Raw genomic sequence first — 18,927 nt, forward strand, 5'->3', positions numbered from 1 at the left:
CCTGTCACGGGGCTGACCGGTCAGCTGAGGCGCCGTCCCGCCGGGAGGGCGGGGTCTTGACTTGAGTGGCGTTCCCGCTTGGCCAATCGGATCGTGAGAGATCTCTGCATCATTTTCCTGGCCGCACCGTAGATTCAGCGGGGACCGGTGAGGAGGCGGAGCCTCCCCGGAGTGAGTTGACGGCTGATTCGGCCAATCGGAGTGCGAGGGATCGGGGCCTTGTCCCTCGCACCGCTCATCAGCATGACGGCGACGGGACGCGCGGTTGGAGGGGGGAGGAGGGAAGGAGCTCTGATTGACAGTTAAATGCACCATTCAGAGAGCAAGGGCGTCTGCTCCCCCTTCTTCGCACCTCCGTAGCGCCGGGTGTGGCTGTGAGGCTTTGGCCGTGAGGTAGGCCCTGGCCCTGGCCCTGGCCCTTCGTCTTGCACTCGCCCTCGCCCTCATCCTGGATGTACCTGAGGAGGCACAGAGGGGACGACAAGAATCCATGTTAAGGGGGGGAGGGGGCTTGTTTTGGGGGGAAGAGTGGTCGTTGTTGGCTTTCCTTTTTGTTTCTCTTTTCAATGGGGTTTGAAATAATGGGGAAAAAAAAAATAAGTTTTTGCGTTTATGCCTGATGCGTGCCTCAGCACTTCACCCCTGAAAGGCAAGCAACGGAGCTGAATCCGTGAGTTGGGCACTGCCGTATAGTATGTGGTTTTGATATTCATGGGGGAAGCAGCCTTCAAGGTCTCGATTGGGTCCATTAAACTGGTGAGGGTTTACTAAACTGGTGGAGGAGAGGGGCCAAGATAGAATTATAGAATTGCTAGGTTGGAAGGGACCTTTCAGATCATCGAGTCCAGCCATCAACCTAACTCTGACAAAAACTGTCACTAATCTAAACTATATCTCTAAGCAGTATGTCTACCTGTCTTTTAAACACCTCCAGGAATAGTGCCTCAACCACTTCCCTGAGCAGCCTGTTCCAATTCTTAATAACCCTTTCGGTGTAAAAATTTTTCCTAATAGGCAGTCTAAACCTCCCCTGGTGCAACTTGAGATGAAGTGTTTGGAAAGTTCCTGCCCATTTCCCTGAAGGTTTGTTGTTGAGATCAGTTACAGTAACATACGTACTTGCTGCCGCAGTCATGCTCATCTCACTTCAGCTGTTTTTTCTGGTAACAGAAGCAGGCAGCTGGGTGCATGCTGTTCAGTGTATGTGTAGTATTCCTGTAATATGCCATGAACAATTGAGAGTATTCCTTGGGGTCTTTTTACATTTTTAGGTTCAGGGATCTTGAGGAGATTTTCTGCAAGTTGAGGCAGAGAAAACTGGGCTTGGAGGGTGAATTGTCATGTAGCATAGGTGGTTAAGACCTCCATTTATTGTGGAGAACATCTATAATTAAAACTGTCTTTATTTCTGTCCTGGATTCCTCAGAAAGTAACGTGTGTAAGTTCACAGGAAATCCAGCAGTGCTAGGGAGTATTTTACCTGCTTTGCTGGAACACAGCAACTCTGTCACATCCACATGGTAAGACTGTATTTATGTGCTGAATGTGCCAGAGATTACTAGCCATGCAGCTATCTGACCAGTTATTCTGCCATGTATTTAGAAATTCCAGCCAACTATAGAAATACTCTGAAAATCTTCCTGAGCACGGTTTCTGTACCAAAAAAAGGGGCTGCATATTTCAGAATCGGTGAATGAGTTGGAGAATGGCAGGTAGTAAAATGTGCGTACAACAATCAGAATGGTATTTGAGACAGTAAAGTTATATCCCTGCATCTGCCACGTGATAGTGTGTGACGATGGGCAAATCACTCATACCCAGCTTTTCATAGGTGGCAATAATAGTCTGCTCCTTGTCTGTGAGATGATTTGCATAAATGAAGAGGAGCTACTGCTCCCACTGTTCTCAGGTGGAAACTATACTTTGAATATGAAAACCATGCCAAATATGTAGAGTACTCTCGAATTCATCAGCCAGGCAAGGTATGAGCACTTCAAATTAATACTCACTTATTGTTTACTCTGTATTGTGCATTACAAAACCAGCACTACATAACAACTTTTGTAAAATAAATGCAAACAAAGGTTTGTGAGATTACCTGGATACTGTAGCAAAGAGTATGATCAAAATAGTTGTTTCCGTATCGGCTTTTCTGCCTTCAGAGTAGGATTAGAAGAGCATACAAGAGACAAGGCCTGGATCACTGAACAACAAAGATATTGAATGATTGCTTTTTCAATGAGCCCAGCATGTTTGTGCACTGAGGAAGGCAGGACGATATTAAAAAAAAAAAGTATCCTATCCTGTAAACTGACAATGATATCACAACATGTATGCCCATGGGTTCTGGATTAAGGTTATGTGAGTTACCTTATTTTTGGGATTTACTGGCTCTTGGGCGCTTCACTTGACGAGTGTAGTGTGCTATTTACTGTGTGTATTTTAGCAACATTTCACAAAGTTTTATCTATCTGGGAAAATATGGTTCCCGCACCAAGATACTTGTAGTCTGAAGTAGGTGATCATAGGACATCAAATATGGGTATACACTGCGTTGCCTTCTCACAGTAGGAGCTGTACAGCTGCATCCTCCTCCTTACCCCCACTCCCCTCTGCAGATTGGGTCTACACCCAAAATGTTCATAGAAATAAGAAGGGTGGCTCAAAGCAGTAAGTTTGTGAAACTGCTAGAGGGCATTAGGTGGATGTGGTGGTGTTTTAGATGGGAATGTAGCAGAAAGTGCAGAACAGGGAAAGGAGCTTGCAAGGGAAGAAGTTTCTCCATCTAAATCACAGATTTCTTACAAATATGATGTGTAAAAGAAGAGGGCAGGATGAATAAGACTGTTTCAAAGAAGTTGTTTCTCTTGTATCTGTTACTGTGTCTGTGTTTCATATCTATGCCCGTTAGCAATCATTTCAAATTTTTTTTATTGTCTTGACACTGTTTTCCATAAAGCATTCACTCTGGAAGTCATGCAACAACCAAAGAGTGTCATCTTATTTTTTGGATTCGCTGCAGGAACTGTATTTTCGGGAATGTAGGGTTCACATTCCACTTCTTTTTCCCGAACTCTTCGTGCTGGCAATACTATAATTTAATTCTAGAAACAGAAGAGAAACTAGAGTTCTGCATTTGGATATTCTTATATTCCTTCTCTGCTACTTGAATTGCTTTTCTTCTTGAAATCGCAGTAGAAACATGGTTTGTGAAGAATTCTGTCTTCTATCTTATGTTTTCCTGTTCTCATCTTGGTTTCTTCTTTGGGAAAATAATAAATAGAAGCAATAAATTTTATTATGAAACAGTCAAGTCTCACTAACTCTGTACACTGGTTTTCAGTGCCCACTGGGTATATCTGTATGTCAGTGAAGCCCAGTATAAGAGAATAATACCATCAGTTTACAGGCTGGCAGAGTTCTAGCTATTTTCTCTAGGCTTAATTTAGATCCCAGCTGTGCTTTGAAGAGAGTGAGTTTTGTAATCCTGTAAGCAATACTTGTGACAAAATCTACACGCAGTAAAATTCTGTTAAACTGATTTCATTCTGAGCTTCCGCTCAGGGCAAGTAAAAAAATGAGACAACATGCACATTAGGTCAGAAATAATTTTTATAAAGCCATATACTGCTAGTAGCAGTCACAAAATCAAAGTGCCAGCTGTAGGCAAAATACCAGTATTCACTGGCTCTTTTAGCAGTGTGCTGTGCAAAAATGTCTTGGGCAGGAATTGCTCATGTGGTGTTTGGATGCTGCCTTTGCCTAGAGCCCTGTCTGTACTAACAGCATTGCGGATGAAATGATGGTAGAAGAGGGAATGTGAGGAAAAGGCTAAGTCAAAGAGCCAGCCATTTGTACTGGACTTCTGCGTTGTCATTTGGTTTCATTCTATCACTACTAAATCGAGTGTAGTTGCTAGCAGGAGTAATTGTCTCAACCATTATTTCCAAAATGGGGCTTTAACTGGAGAATATTTGCCTAGATGCTGCAAACACCAAGCCAGTCATATCCTACGGGAAAGAATGAATTCCCGGTGCCAGGTACCATTTGGAGTTACCAGGTCCAGAAATACATGGAGTGAGCAATATCCCCTTTGGTAGTAGGCTTTCCAGTCTCACAGCAAATTTATGCACAGAAGCTAAGCGTACACTTCTAAAATTAAATTGAGAAGATAAAACTCTTTCTGTGATGCTTTCTGACCTTGACACGCTAATGGAACATGTGTTTAACATGGTACGGTTAGTGGTGGGGTAACGGGACAAGTTTGAATGACTCTCTGTTGGGCAGTTAGTTTCAGGGCTCCTGGCATACCAGGAAACTGGGAGGTGAGAGACTGGAGACAATTGTGCGTGGCTTGGCTATTTATACTAGTTGCAACTTGACAGATGGGTCTCGTGAAAAGTTGTTAGTCCTTGCCGCTGAATTGCTTTGTGGTCTCAGCTCTCCTGTCCCTGTTTGCAGACTCCATCTATGTAAGCAGACACAGTTGTCATTCCTACAAATGTGAACACCAAGTCTAAATTAATCAAAGACAACTCAAATAATTTCTGAATTACTGAAAAAAAAACACTGAAAACAAGAACAAAAGAAAAAAAAAACAAAAACTTGTCACTGAGATAAATCTTAGGCTGTGTCAGAGCCAACTTCATGAAGACTCAAATCGTAAGCAAAATATAAGTGCTGCCCTCTCTAAAAGGTGGAGATGTCTTCTATACCTCTTTGTGAAAGGAGGGAAAAATGCCTTTCTCTTTTACTTCTGTCAGTCAATGGATGACTTTGTAGGCTTAAAGAAGATTGCTGGCTTTCTCATCTGTGGGACTGAGCTACAGTTAAGGCCTCCAAATATGCATGAGAAGCCCATTTTCAGGTTCTTTTTGCTAGATTCTATAAGCACATCATATAAAGACAACTGTACATCTCTTTTGTGTATCAGTAAAAATGTCGCAATGTCAGAATTGTGATCTTGCAATGCAGCTCCTGTGGACTCTTGACATTTTCTAACAGTTCTCTCCATGGGCTTGTTTATGACTTTGCCAGCACCTCCAGGCTCACTGAAGGCAAGAGTGCCACCATACACGTGTTTTGCAGAAGGAGGTCCCCGTCCCATGGAGTTTGCAGTCTGAGTAGCGGTAGTGGCTGGAGCAGGGTATCGATGAGGTGATTGACTCGCCTAAGCTCCTACAGCAGATCAGTGGAAGGATGAGGAGGACCTTGCCTCTCTTGCCTGTGCTTTAGCCTGTGCTGCCCTCTCAGCCCCTGAGGGATCTCTCAGCCTTCAGTGATCATAGTCAATTTTTAGAAATGTGTTTTACAAACATTTTGTTCCCGTACACGACACTGCAGTCCGCTAGGAATACAATTTTGACGTAATAGTTCTGAGGAAGATGATCATCTGTAATCCACACAGAAGAGATTACTTAGTTTAAGTAGTTTCAAAGTCACATTAATCACTATCTTTTAATTAAGTCAGCTTAATCAAAACATATTTTTAATGTTTTATTTTAATGTCTTTGAAAGTAGGGGGAGACTATGGTTTTAAGGATATTCGATATAATTAAAAGTTCACAGCTTCTGTATGTTGAGGTTGTAGCACTAATGAGGAAGGCAACACAGGAGAAAGAAACTCAGTCTTTTCCTGAAATTGTGTAGAGAAATTAAGGTGTGTGTCTGTGTGGTGCCTATGAATTGTAGTTGATTTGTGCATTACATTTGCATTCAACTTTTCTTAATAATTTTATCAGTAAGGACTTAAGCAAAGCAAAGATTTGCCATCGGCCCTTGGTAAGCATTTTGAACGAGCATCCCTAGATCGTGAGCACTCTTGGCACCATCTGGTGGTCGAAAATACAGCTGCAGCCTCGCTGGCTTTGCGTTCTCATGCTCCAACCAAAAGTTAAATGAACCGCAGCTTCTCGGGGGTACTTCGTTTGGTGTCCCCTCTATAGGTTCCTGTTCTGTCCCACTGCCCAGCCTTTCTAGTAAACAGCGGCTAAGAGCATCACTGAAGCGGATGTCAGAAAGTGAGTCAGAACAAGGAAACACAAACGTTTGGTGGGAACTGGGATGAAATAAGTGTTCACTGCTTCCTTCCAGGTCAGTGGAGAATTTAAGTTATTCTATCTCACTTGTTTGAGTCTACATGGTTTCATAAGAGGTAAGAAGGCCATTCACAACAATTTATTAGCTTATTAGGGGGAACTTGCCTTCAATAGTGCAAGGCTAAATTTTACTGACAATCTGCAAAATCTCATAAGCTGCACCGCAGGGAGCTTCACACATTTTAGCTGACAATGCTTAAAGCATCTCTATTCCTAATTCTTGTTAAAGACCGAAGCTGGTACCTTAGTCATCCAAAAGTTAAAAGAATAAATTAGACTGTTTTTATTTGACATACAGCCATTCATATAGGTTCTTAGCACCTTCTAGAAAGACCTTAAATCCTTCCTACATCGTTTCAATCATGGCTCTGAGGTCTGGAGAGGGAAGGCCATAAAGCAGGAATGAGGGCTTGGTCATATGCAATAGGGAAATGCTGCTAATTCTCTTCTCCCCAAAAGTCTCTGTCCTACTCCAATTCTTTCTCTACCTGGTCTCCCACCTGCAACTTTGATACTTGGTTTCGTTTCTACGATTTCCCCCAATTTCCAAGAAACCAGAGAAGCTAACCAGCTAGAGAGGAGACATTGGGGTATTGGGTTACCAGGTACTGTGAAATGGCATTCCTCCATCCTGTCTAAATGCAGAATATACAGAATGTACCAAGAGCATTATCCCTTCTCTTGCACAACTGCCTAATACTAACATCAAACCCCAACCTGAGCTCATAGGTGTAGGCATGTCAGCCACTTGTCACACAGTAAGTTGGGGAGTGACTCTCCAGCAGGTCAGCAACTCAGCAGTACCTACAGTTGTGAAGCAGGGCAGGGTGCTTTGGCTCCCTTTTGGTGAAGGGTAAAGCTATTTTACGCTTTTTCCCTAGCTAGCAGGTTTAACAGTTGGCTTCTGAAATCTACCTTGATCTCTTCTCCAGCTGAGAAGGACAAACATGATCTTTTATACTTTTGGTTAATGTGGCCTCTCCACTCTCACCTCTTGTGTTTTGCAGCCCCACAAACCTAATATCCTGTTGTGACTACTCAGCCGTTCTGGAAGTGCACCTCTTCTTCCAGTTTGAGAAGATTTAGGATGCGGTGAGAGAGAGAGAGTTAAATTTGACATTCTTCCCCCTATGCTTGAAGAGATTTAATTGAAGTTCACACAGGGGAGAAGTCACTACCAGCAGATAAACACCTTAGCTTGCTGTTTCTAATAAAATGGTTAACAATGGAGTAGTTAAAACTTAAAGTATAATTTGTTGTCATTAAGCTTTTATGTTATCTCCATCCTGAGCTCCATAGAAGCTCCTGTTGAAGAGTCCAGGTGCTTTAGATATGTCCTATATTTTGAAGGTAATAATTGCAACCATTAGTGTAAAGATTGCTGAGCTAAGATTATAGCTTCTTGCTTTTGAAAGGGGTGATGATGTTTCTATTCTCCCCCAAGTTTGGTTATCCTCTGCACTGTATTGTATTTACTGTGGGTCCACTCTCAGTTTACTGTGTAGTTATTCTGACCCAGCTCTTTTGTGGAGTCAGTTTTCTTAAACCTCAGGAAGCTGAACTGACTTGTTGGGAGGCGAGATGAGTATCAAAGTCAGGGCAAGGGAAGAGGCAGGAGTGCGTGGATAGGATCGGGGAAAGTGGGGTCCTCTGTGGTTCAGTGCTCTGATAGCATTTGATTAGTGCAGGCTGCATTGCGTCTCTTGGCCTTATGTCTTAGGTCAGGGGCCATGATTAAACAGTCATTTTCATCCAGTTGCTGCTGTTGCCAGAAAAATTCCCAGTTCCTTCCCCTTGTTTGTGCTGTCTCCCTCGTGCTGAAGCTCAAGTTGAAGCAGCTTTTCTTCCTCTGGGGTGGGTCACTCCTCAGTGAGATCACCATCAGGTCGTGGTGTGGCCATCTGAACATCCACAATGCTCGAGTAGTGAGGCAGGAGCCACTGGCTGGAGGTGGGACCATCTCAGGACCAGTGCGGATTCATACCTGAATTAAGTGACTATGTATCCATAGCTTTAAGCCAGATTTTTCTTTTCTGTGCTCTTCAAATCAGGCTTCCAAATGAGATACCTAAATACAAACATGCTGACCATTTTCCTATTCATCACACTTTCTTTAGCAGTGACTTAATGTTTGGGAAAATCAGGGCAGTTCTACTCATACACAGTTGCACTGCGTCCTGGGTCTCGTTTGTTACTGATACTTGTTGTGGGAGGAGATAGCATGCTTCAGAGATGAAGGGATGGCAGCATAATAGTTAACATCTGTAAGGCCAAACAGTGAACTTAAGGGACATAATAAGAATGGGTTTGGTAATATACCATATGAGAAAATGACCTTTTTCCCATTGCGTCTTACCTCATGGAATTTGAAACCGCAATGTAGCTACATACACCTTTGGGAGGGTAAAGAAGGATTCAGCATTTGAACTGTAAGCCACAGAAAGGCTTTTCAAGCTTACAATATCTTTGTCTCATTTAACAATTTTTATAAGTGAGTTTTGGTGCTTGCTTTGAGTACTTTCCCTAGTGGTCTCCCAAACTGATTATAGACTTGTTCAGCTGATTTCCATCTCAAGGTTTTCTGTCTGTTATTGGAGAGCTGTTGTCAGATTTGAAATAACCATTGTGGGGGTCCCCTGTGGTTAAAAAAAGAAAAAAATATATGTTCATATAGTGAAAGAGAGAAACTGGTCAAAAGGGCTGTGAGCTGTGGGTGAGGAAGCAGCCTTAGCAATGGAAAATGCAGGGCTTTGCCTGAGCAGTTGTGTGAAAGAGCTCTCCTAGCCAGCGTGGACTTCGGATAAGACAGATAACCTCAATGGGGTTGAATGAAGTTTACCTTTTAGTTGCTTGAAATGGAATACAAAGGTGATGCATGAAGTGCATTATTCTCATAAGCCTCTGTGAAATCTCAAACAAAAATATCTTTCATATAATGGTGCAACAAAAGCGGAGAATCATGCGGGAAGAAATAGAGCCTTGAAGTAAACAATTCGGTTACTGGAACAATTGGAATGGAAAAGAAAAAGTTGTAACCTGGAATAGTGGGGGAAGGGATTAAAAAAAAAAAAAACAAAACAAAGCACCAAAAGAAACATACAACCTACTTTGAGGGTGGGTAAAACATGCTTTAAACTGTCTCCTCTGATTAAATTTGCTTATCCTATTTCTTGAAAAAAAAATACAGTAAGAACTATAAAAACAAGGACCTTGCTGATAGAAAGTTCCTTTTTTGGGGACCCTGCTGCACAGGCACCCATGCTGCACCTGTGTATGCTGCACACACATATTTTTATGTATACTAATCGTCTAATAGAGAATGTCTGTTGCACTTGCATTTGCAGAATTCAGTGTCTTTTTTTCTTCTTGAATCTTGATACTGTCTGTTCTTGGAGCCCATTAAAAACATTTACCTCCTTATAAACCATTCAAAACATAAATGAAGCCCAAAGAACTGCTACATCCATTAGGAACAGGGTAGAAATGTCAGCAGCATTGTTAATCCAGGGCTGACAGTCTATGATGCCATAGGCACTTGCCTGAAAGGAATAAACGAGGTCAGAACAACGGGTCTGAAGCGTGTCACAGTAATTCTGGTGCCAAAGAGGTTTTGTAATTACCTGCTGAAGTTGAAGAACTACTCAAGTAACAAGAAATTTCTAGCTGAAGTTAACTTATGTGGTGATGTTGTGAGGGGTGGCTGGGACAGTACAGCCTGAGTACATAGAGTATAGCAAGGTACCTCTGCTATGTTTCTAGGCCACCATGCAGGAGTTCTGGATTTTCAACCTGTTCCCATTTCTTTCTCCCATGTAGGTTTGCAAGGGATTTTAGTCTTATGTGTAATAACAGAGAGAGGACTGTATTCTTTGGTGATTCTGTTGCTGAGATCTCAGTGTGGTCCAGCTGATGCCCCACCAGCAGGTTGGTAGTAGTCATAAAAAAGCTTTGCAGTATCTCCCTGAAGCAGCTCAGCTTGCCACTGCTGCTTGCTCCAGCTTGTGTTTTTAGTGTCAACAGTCTCTTAAGAATCAGAAAAGTCACGTTCTCTTAACATAGAACAAGGACCTTTGTTCAGGTAAAGGTTGCCCGCAAAGCTACGCTGCCTCTTTCATTGGAAAACTTCTGCCAAGAACATTCTTGTGTCAATAAACACAGCATTCCAGCATAGTGATGCTGCGGTGACACTGCATTGCACTGTACTGCATTTGGCTGTTAAAAAGGGACATTGTAGTGTGGATAAATCACAGTACTTGTCCCAAACACAAGAGCTCATAAAATTCTTGCTATGATGTCTTAGGCCAATGCTCTGGAACACTGCAGTGATTTTTAAAAGCTGTTGTGGTATTAGTTAATCTATAAATTACTTGTTCTGAGATGGCATTTTTGCAAAACTTATGTAATAAAAATTAAATAATGATAATGTTTTTTAAAAGAGAGGTATTAAAAGTGCCCTATTCTGCAGACCAAAGCAATAATATGTTGGGCAGCATCAAAGCATTAAACAAGATGGTTTGCATCATTAACACTAAATGAAATGGCTTAACAAGCCAATAAATGATGAGAATAAAACAAAGTTATCACACAATACAGTTTTTGAAAGTGCCAGAAACAAATTTTCTGAAGCAAATAATTTTCCAATAAAATTAGATGGAATTTAAAGGAACATATTTTTCTGATTACTGAATGCGAGATCAAATATCACAGTTAAATACTATTTTGCATATTGTGTACTGTGTGTATGGGCTTCATAGCAGCCTAGTGAAGTATAAAGGAAGAGTGAGCATTAATTTTCTTATTTTGTAGATCAGGCAAATAAAGGAATTACATCAGGAAGACTGGAAGAATTCTCGCCTCATTCTGAAATCTTTATGCTAGTTAAATGTTTAAGTCATGCTTTTTCTTTTTTTTTCTAAGTCTGCAGAAAGTCTTTTGTCCTGGTTTGAATGACACAGGACTAATTTCTCTTCTAATGCTTGGGAAAACTGCATTTTTAGAAGACTCTAGTCTCTGAATTTGTGAAAATATATACTTTATAGCCAGACATGTTATGTAGGATTCAAGGTCTTGGTGTTTTTGAGCCTTGCCAGGTGCAGGGATGAGGAGGAGTGAGACCTGGGCACTTGACCCAGGCTGGCCAATGGGATTATTTCATACCATGAACGTTGCATTCAATATAAATATAAATTTGCTGAAGATTTTTCCTCTTCTATGATGGCTGCAATCCTGAGAACTTCTTGCCCCGGTGCCAGACCCCTGAGCCCTTCCCTTTCTCTCGAAGACGTAGCACTCGCAGTGTCTGACATTTGCTGTCCCCCACTGGGAGTGCACAGCTTCCTGCTGATAGAACTGGCTGGGTATAATCCTTGTATATCTTATATTGGTGTCGGGATCAATACTGGTTCTTTAGTATTATTAATGTTAATTATTTAGTCTTATCCTATTAAATCAGTTTATATTTCAACCCTCGGGTTTCCTTTTTTTTTTCACGATTCCCCTTCTTGGGTGGGGAGGGATGATCAGGTGATAGAATAATAGACAATAAATTAGTATGGGTTTCTCAAACACCGGGCCTGCTCGCTAAGAATGGGAAAACCCTATCCCGAAAGGGGAAAAGGGTACTAGGCCAAGAGTTAGCAAGGCCCATGGACAGGGCTTTAAACTAGAATCGAAGGGGGAAGGGGATAAAACCAGGCCCACTAGTAATGAGCCTAGGGATAAAGGGCCAAGGAAGGATGGGCGTGAAATCGGTAGCCCAGCTCAAGTGCATCTACATGAATGCACGTAGCATGGGCAACAAACAGGATGAGCTGGAAGCCATTGTGCAGTAGGACAGCTATGATGTAGTTGCCATCACGGAAACATGGTGGGATGACTGTCATGACTGGAATGCTGCGATGAATGGCTATAAGTTCTTCAGAAGGGATAGGCAAGGAAGGAGAGGCGCGGTGTGGCTCTGTACATTAGGGAATGTTTTGATTGTATAGAGCTAGATTCCAGTGATGATAAAGTCGAGTGCTTATGGGTAAGGATGAAGGGGAAGGCAAATAAGGGAGATCTTGTGCTGGGAGTATGCTATAGACCACCCAACCAGGATGAGGAGACAGATGAAGTATTCTGTAAGCAGCTGTCTGAAGTCTCGGAATCGCTAGCCCTTGCTCTGGTTGGGGACTTCAACCTGCCAGGTATCTGCTGGAAATATAACACAGCAGAGAGCAGGCAGGCTAGGAGGTTCCTGGAGTGCATGGAAGATAACTTCCTGACACAACTGGTAGGTGAGCCTACCAGGGGAGGTGCCTCGCTAGACCTACTGTTCACAAACAGAGAAGGACTAGTGGGAGATGTGGTGGTCGGAGGTCGTCTTGGGTTTAGTGATCATGAAATGGTCAAGTTTTCAATTCGTAGTGATGTAAGGAGGGGGGTTAGCAAAACCTCCACCTTGGACTTCCGGAGGGCAGACTTTGACCTGTTCAGAACACTGGTTGAGAGTGTCCCTTGGGAGATAGTCCTGAAGGGCAAAGGGGTCCAGGAAGGCTAGACACTCTTCAAGAAGGAAATCTTAAAGGCCCAGGAGCAGGCTGTCCCCAAATGTCGCAAGTTTAAAGGGCGGGGAAAATGGCCAGTCTGGATGAATAAGGAACTTCTGATGGGATTTAGGAATAAAAGGAGGGTTTACCACCTTTGGAAGAAGGGATAGGCAACTTAGGAGGAGTACAGAGATCTCGTTAGGTTATACAGAGAGAAAATTAGGAAGGCAAAAGCCCAGCTGGAGCTCAACTTAGCCACTAACATAAAGGACAACAAAAAAAGCTTTTATAAATATGTCAACAAAAAGAGAGACAGGGAGAATCTCCATCCCTTACTGGATGCGGGGGGGAAAGTTGTAACCAAGGACGAGGAAAAGGCTGAGATACTTAATGCCGCCTTTGCCTCCGTCTTCAATAGTCAGACCAGTTATCCCCAGGGTGTTCAGCCTCCTGAGCTGGAAGGCAAGGATGGAGAGCAGGACAACCCACCCATAATCCAGGAGGAAGTAGTCAATGATCTGCTTCTGCACCTAGACGCACATAAATCTATGGGGCCGGATGGGATTCATCCAAGAGTACTCAGGGAGCTGGCGGGAGAGCTCACCAAGCCTCTCTCCATCATTTATCAACAATCTTGGTCAACAGGGGAGGTACCAGATGACTGGAGGGTGGCTAATGTGACGCCCGTCTGCAAGAAGGGTCAGAAGGAGGATCCGGGGAACTACAGGCGTGTCAGCCTCACCTCGGTACCGGGAAAGATCATGGAGAGGATCATCTTGAGTAAGGTCTCACGGCAAGTGCAGGACAGCCAAGGGATCAGGGCCAGCCAGCATGGGTTTAGGAAAGGGAGGTCCTGCTTAACCAACCTGATCTCTTTCTATGACCATGTGACCCGCCTTCTGGATGCAGGGAAGGCTGTGGACATTGTCTATCTGGACTTTGGTAAGGCCTTTGACACCATCCCCCACAGCATTCTCCTGGAGAAGCTGGTGAATCATGGCATAGACAAGTGTACTCTTCGCTGGGTAAAAAACTGGCTGGATGGCCGTGCCCAGAGAGTTGTGATTAATGGGGTGAAATCCTCTTGGCAGCCGGTCACCAGTGGTGTCCCTCAGGGCTCAGTTTTGGGGCCAGTTTTGTTTAATATCTTTATCAATTATATGGACAAGGGGATTGAGTGCACCCTCAGTAAGTTTGCAGATGACACCAAACTAGGTGGGAGTGTTGATCTGCTTGAGGGTAGGAAGGCTCTACAGAGGGACCTGGACAGGCTGGATCAATGGGCCAAGGCCAATGGGATGAGGTTTAATAAGGCCAAGTGCCGGGTCCTGCATTTCAGTCACAACAACCCCAAACAACGCTACAGGCTTGGGAAGAGTGGCTGGAAAGCTGCCCAGCAGAAAAGGACCTGGGGATGCTGGTGGACGGCCAGCTTAACAGGAGCCAGCAGTGGGCCCAGGTGGCCAAGAAGGCCAACAGCATTCTGGCTTGTATCAGGAATAGCGTGGCCAGCAGGAGCAGGGAAGTGATCGTGCCTCTGTACTCGGCACTGGTGAGGCCTCACCTCGAGTACTGTGTTCAGTTCTGGGCCCCTCTGTACAAGAGGGACACTGAAGTGCTGGAGCGTGTCCAGAGGAGAGCTACCAGGCTGGTGAGGGGTCTGGAGACCAGGTCATATGAGGAGAGGCTGAGGGAGCTGGGCATGTTTAGTCTGGAGAAGAGGAGGCTGAGGGGAGACCTCATTGCCCTCTACAACTACCTGAAAGGAGGTTGTAGAGAGGTGGGTGTTGGCCTCTTCTCCCAGGTGAATAATGACAGGACCAGAGGAAATGGTCTGAAGTTGCAGCAGGGGAGGTTTAGATTAGACATTAGGAAGAATTACTTTACTGAAAGCGTGGTCAGGAGCTAGAACAGCCTGCCCAGGGAGGTGGTTGAGTCACCATCCCTAGAGGTATTTAAGAAACATCTAGATGTGGCACTTCAGGGCATGCTCTAGTGACGGAGATTGTAGGGTTTTTATTTGGGTTTGGGGTTTTTTTTGTGTGTGTGTATGGTTGGACTCGATGATCTCAAAGGTCCTTTCCAACCATGAAGGTTCTATGATTCTATCTTTACACATTGCATTCTGTAAACAGGGCTATGAACAGAACAGCAGTTATAAAAGCGTGGGCCATTTCAGAACCTTTTGTGTCACACTATGGAAATTACAATTTTTACAGTGTGATATATATGTGCTTACAGCTACAGACAAGAAGATAAGGTTCATGCTCCACAAAGCTTCATCTAGGGCAAGGATGGGAAATACTGGCTGTTAGCTGGCTGTGACCTGTGACTTAATTTCATGTTGTGGGCTTCTTTTCATTTTTAGATAAGGTAAGTGGTAGTGGGGCTAGACGGGTCTCTTTGACCCTCAACAAGGAAAAGGTTTCCCACCCTGGGGCTGACATGAAGTTGATCAGATTGACCTGGGTCTCAGTTCTACTTCATATCTGCATGTATAGTTACTGTCCTGTAAGCGAAATGTTTTTCAGATCCAAAATTTATTACTCTTGCTTTGGAAAATATTTTTCCCTGTGCTTCTAAAGAGTACAGGATGCCACAGATGAACCTGAGGGATTTTATCAAACTCATTACTGCATAACCTGTGCATAGCATTCTGAGACAAGAATATATCTAAGTATACTAATTTTGTCCTTATGACATTGTGTAATATTGTGCTTTTAAAACAAACCCTTGACATATGTGTATGCCCAACCAAATTCAGCCATGGGAGTGCCAGGCCTTCTCTAGTGACTTCAGTATGTTATAATTAGCATTCTACTGCTCTATACCATTTTCTTTTCCAAACTCTGGTTCAGGAAAACACTTGTGTGATTATAAGCATCTGTTGAAGTCCATGGTATAACCCCAAAATCTTCTCCATAAGCAGGAGGGTGGGGAATATTTCTTTTTTTACTAATGTAATTTTCTAGGGAAGGAAAAGAAAAACGGTTTTTGCCCATTCCTAGGAAAGAAAAATGGGAATAGATTGGATATGGTGGTTTCTTGGGTCAAGAAAGCAATAAATCCATGCAAAGAAGTAGCTGAAAGGAGTCATGGGAAGTTTATGGATTATACTTGCCTTCAATTAATTTTTATTTTATATTTAACTTTACATTAAGTACCCTTTTAAAGTTTTGCTGAACTGGTGTTTCCATCAGATATTATTTCTCTCTCAACACATTGCATTGAAAGGAATTTTGAAACAAACCACTCATAATTCCGAAAACTCCTCCAAAGACTGTTCTTATGTGATTTGACTGATTTTGATTGTTCGTTGCTTCCTTTTCGCAGCAAACCCCACCCTCCTTTACTGATGGCCCAGAGAATGCTCCAGAGCCCTTTTCCCTGACAGAAATAGAGCTTAGGAACTAACGAGTGACAATTCTTGTCTCCCTTTAGTTGGTATTGAGTGAGGCAATGAGCTGCTCCATTCCTCCGCTGGGAGATGCCTTTAACAGAAGTGCAGTCTCAATGGGGAGGGTTTGGGGATTATTTCTTTTGCTGTAGGGGAAATCCCCATGGTGGTGGTGACCTTCCTTGCAGAGAACCCCAGCAGAAACTGCCTGTTCCCCATGGATGGGTTCAGGAAACAGGCAACTTTTTTTTTTTCTTCCTTGTATCTTGCTCTGAACTGTCATCACGATGGCAAGTGCTTTTTTCCTCTTTACTTACAAGGGTGAGGCTGTGGTCTTTCTCTGAGGGGCCTAAGAAACACAGAGTTTGATTTGGGCAATGCTGGGGGCTTGTCTGTGATGGATGTTCCTTGCAGCTGAGCGTAATGATGCTCAGCTCTAAGGTCTAGGTCATGGATACACGCAGCAAAATTTCAAACAAATAGAAAGGGCTACAAGCAAAATTAAAACTCTCATGAAAAATAAAGCTTTAGAAAACAGTTTTCCACATGAAATTAGGCAGTTTGTTGTATTTTATAATCTTTTAATTGATGTTTTCTCAAAGGCACATCACAGACCTACACCACCAACCCCTACAGCAATGGCATTTTCTTTCCGATTCTGTATTGTGCCCTAAATGCTTTGAGCCTGTTCTTGTCTGTTTTAAAATCACATGAAGGATTGGTCGTCAAAATGAAGAACAAAACAACTGGGACTTTTGGAGGTCCCTTTCCACCCAGAGCTAATTGTCCAGAGGTGCTCAGCTCCTGCTGGTGCCTGGCCATCGTGGTCATTGCTTTTATTGCAATGTCCTCACTCTCATCACACTTCAGTGTGATTTCTCCATTGGTGAGTGCAGTTGAGCTTGATTTTGTAAATGCTTTTAGGATCTTGGAGCATTGTTGGATGGCCTTCAATGGTATGTATGTCACAGCATGAGCATCTGGAGGGTTTGTGTGCAGATAAAGCATCTGTGATGTTGGGAAATCACTGTATTGTTTTTGCCAGACTGAAGTTGAAATGTCCATATCTAATTGAATGGCAGCTTTTGAATCACAAACTGGAACTTTCCATGCTACAAACACACACATGGATCTTATGGCAGAAAGAATAGTTTCCAAATCAACACAGGGAAATTATGCAGCTAACTCCCTAGCACAATTAGAGAGTACTAGAGGCATGTGAAAACAAAAGTCATTTTTAAAGCTAACAAAATAATCACAGGTTGAGGTTTTCCACAGCTTTATAAAATGAAGCCAAGGATCGTTTCAGTGCCAGGTAAAAGTTTCAGTCCATAAAGAGCAGCTGTGTTGTGCTACTTTGCACAAAACAAATAAGCCAGTAAAGTTTTACAGGACATGGGTATACTAGACTCAACATGCCTAACAAAGAGGCCCTACTAAAGAAAAAAAAATATTTTGTTACCTAAAAGAACTTCTGTGTTTCCACGTTTTAGAGAAGATGATTTAAAGGCTGATGTCTTCTTGGTTATGCTGCAAGTTCAATGCTCTGAGAGACAACATAGCTGGAGAGACTGCATGTCAGCTGATGGATGAAGCTGATGTAATTAAATTCAGGTCATCATAATGTAAAAAGAGTTTCATTGAGATAAATAGTGTCTGCATACCTCAGCCTTGCTGATTGTTGATTATACATTCCCTAAAGTGCTAATCCCAGCCTTTGTTCCGTCTGGAGCTGTGTGGAGTGACTGAAAAGTCAATCATACTTAAAAATTGGACATCCTTTATGAATTAGCAGTGGTTTGCCCATAAATCATCCATAGGAGCTTTCTGCAAAGTTCCTGGTCCTTTCTAGCTTCTGTCCACAAAATACAGAAGTTTGAACCTGTTTGGTAGAAATGGGTTATATGGGGAAGAATTGCAGGGGCTCTGGTTAAAATACGAGTTTACCTTAACTCTAACATTTGCAGTACTCCTGCAGTTAGGATGGAAAAAGTGGGAAGCTCCAAGGTCTATCTAACTGTTGTGAGTGCTAAACAACAATCAGAGATCGTTCTCAAACTCCTCATCGCTTTTGGGCTGGTCAGTCCAGCAATGGGGAATTCTCACCACGCCAAGGGAAACGAAGCTGGAGAAGGGGAGAAAATCCATTCTCTTGGGGCTTTTCTGGCTCCAGCCCTGCAGGGAATCCTGTCCAGCTCTCACAAGTTCAAGGGCCCCGTGATGAGAGAGCCTGGGCGAGGGCCAGCATCATCTGAGAATCAGTATGGGCTCCCTAGCATCCCATCCATTCTCCTGGGCTCAGCATATCTTGGCATGGGGAGCAATCTGGCCCCCTCCTCAGAAAGCTCATGTCACTTCTTCCATGTCCTGGCTTGGCTGAGTCCCTCCCGAGTGAGCAGGCGGGTCAGCTTCGCACAGCGCGAGCCATTTTCGCTTGGTTTCTCAGAGAGAGAGGCTGTGTTTCAGCTGAATTCAAAGCAGCTGGATAGTCGGGAAAAAAACATTTCTTCTTGTCCCTTGTGTCTGTCTAGCTCTGGCAGTCAGTGTTTTAGCACATTATTATCTTTTAATTCCCATAGTTATTGGGCATTGTCCAATTCACAAAATGCAGGCCTGTTTGGATCTGGGGTAAGTACGGTGAAAACACGAAGAAAGACAGCAGAGGGGAAGGTTCTCATTTTTGCTAAACTGTAGGTAGTTATTTCGGGTTTGGAATAAAGGTTTTGGATGATTCTTGTGTTATCTAAGTGTCGTGGACAAAAAAGCAGTTTTGAGTTGGGGAATTTCATGGAATTTAGTTTATTGCAATTAACGTAAACTTTTAATTCTTGATTCCAGTATTGAGAAATAAAGAAGACAAATACCGCTTCCCTCTGTGAGACCTCTCCTCCCCTTCCTCATCCCC

Source organism: Larus michahellis, chromosome 1, assembly GCF_964199755.1.
Source record: "Larus michahellis chromosome 1, bLarMic1.1, whole genome shotgun sequence".
Lineage (NCBI taxonomy): Eukaryota > Metazoa > Chordata > Aves > Charadriiformes > Laridae > Larus > Larus michahellis.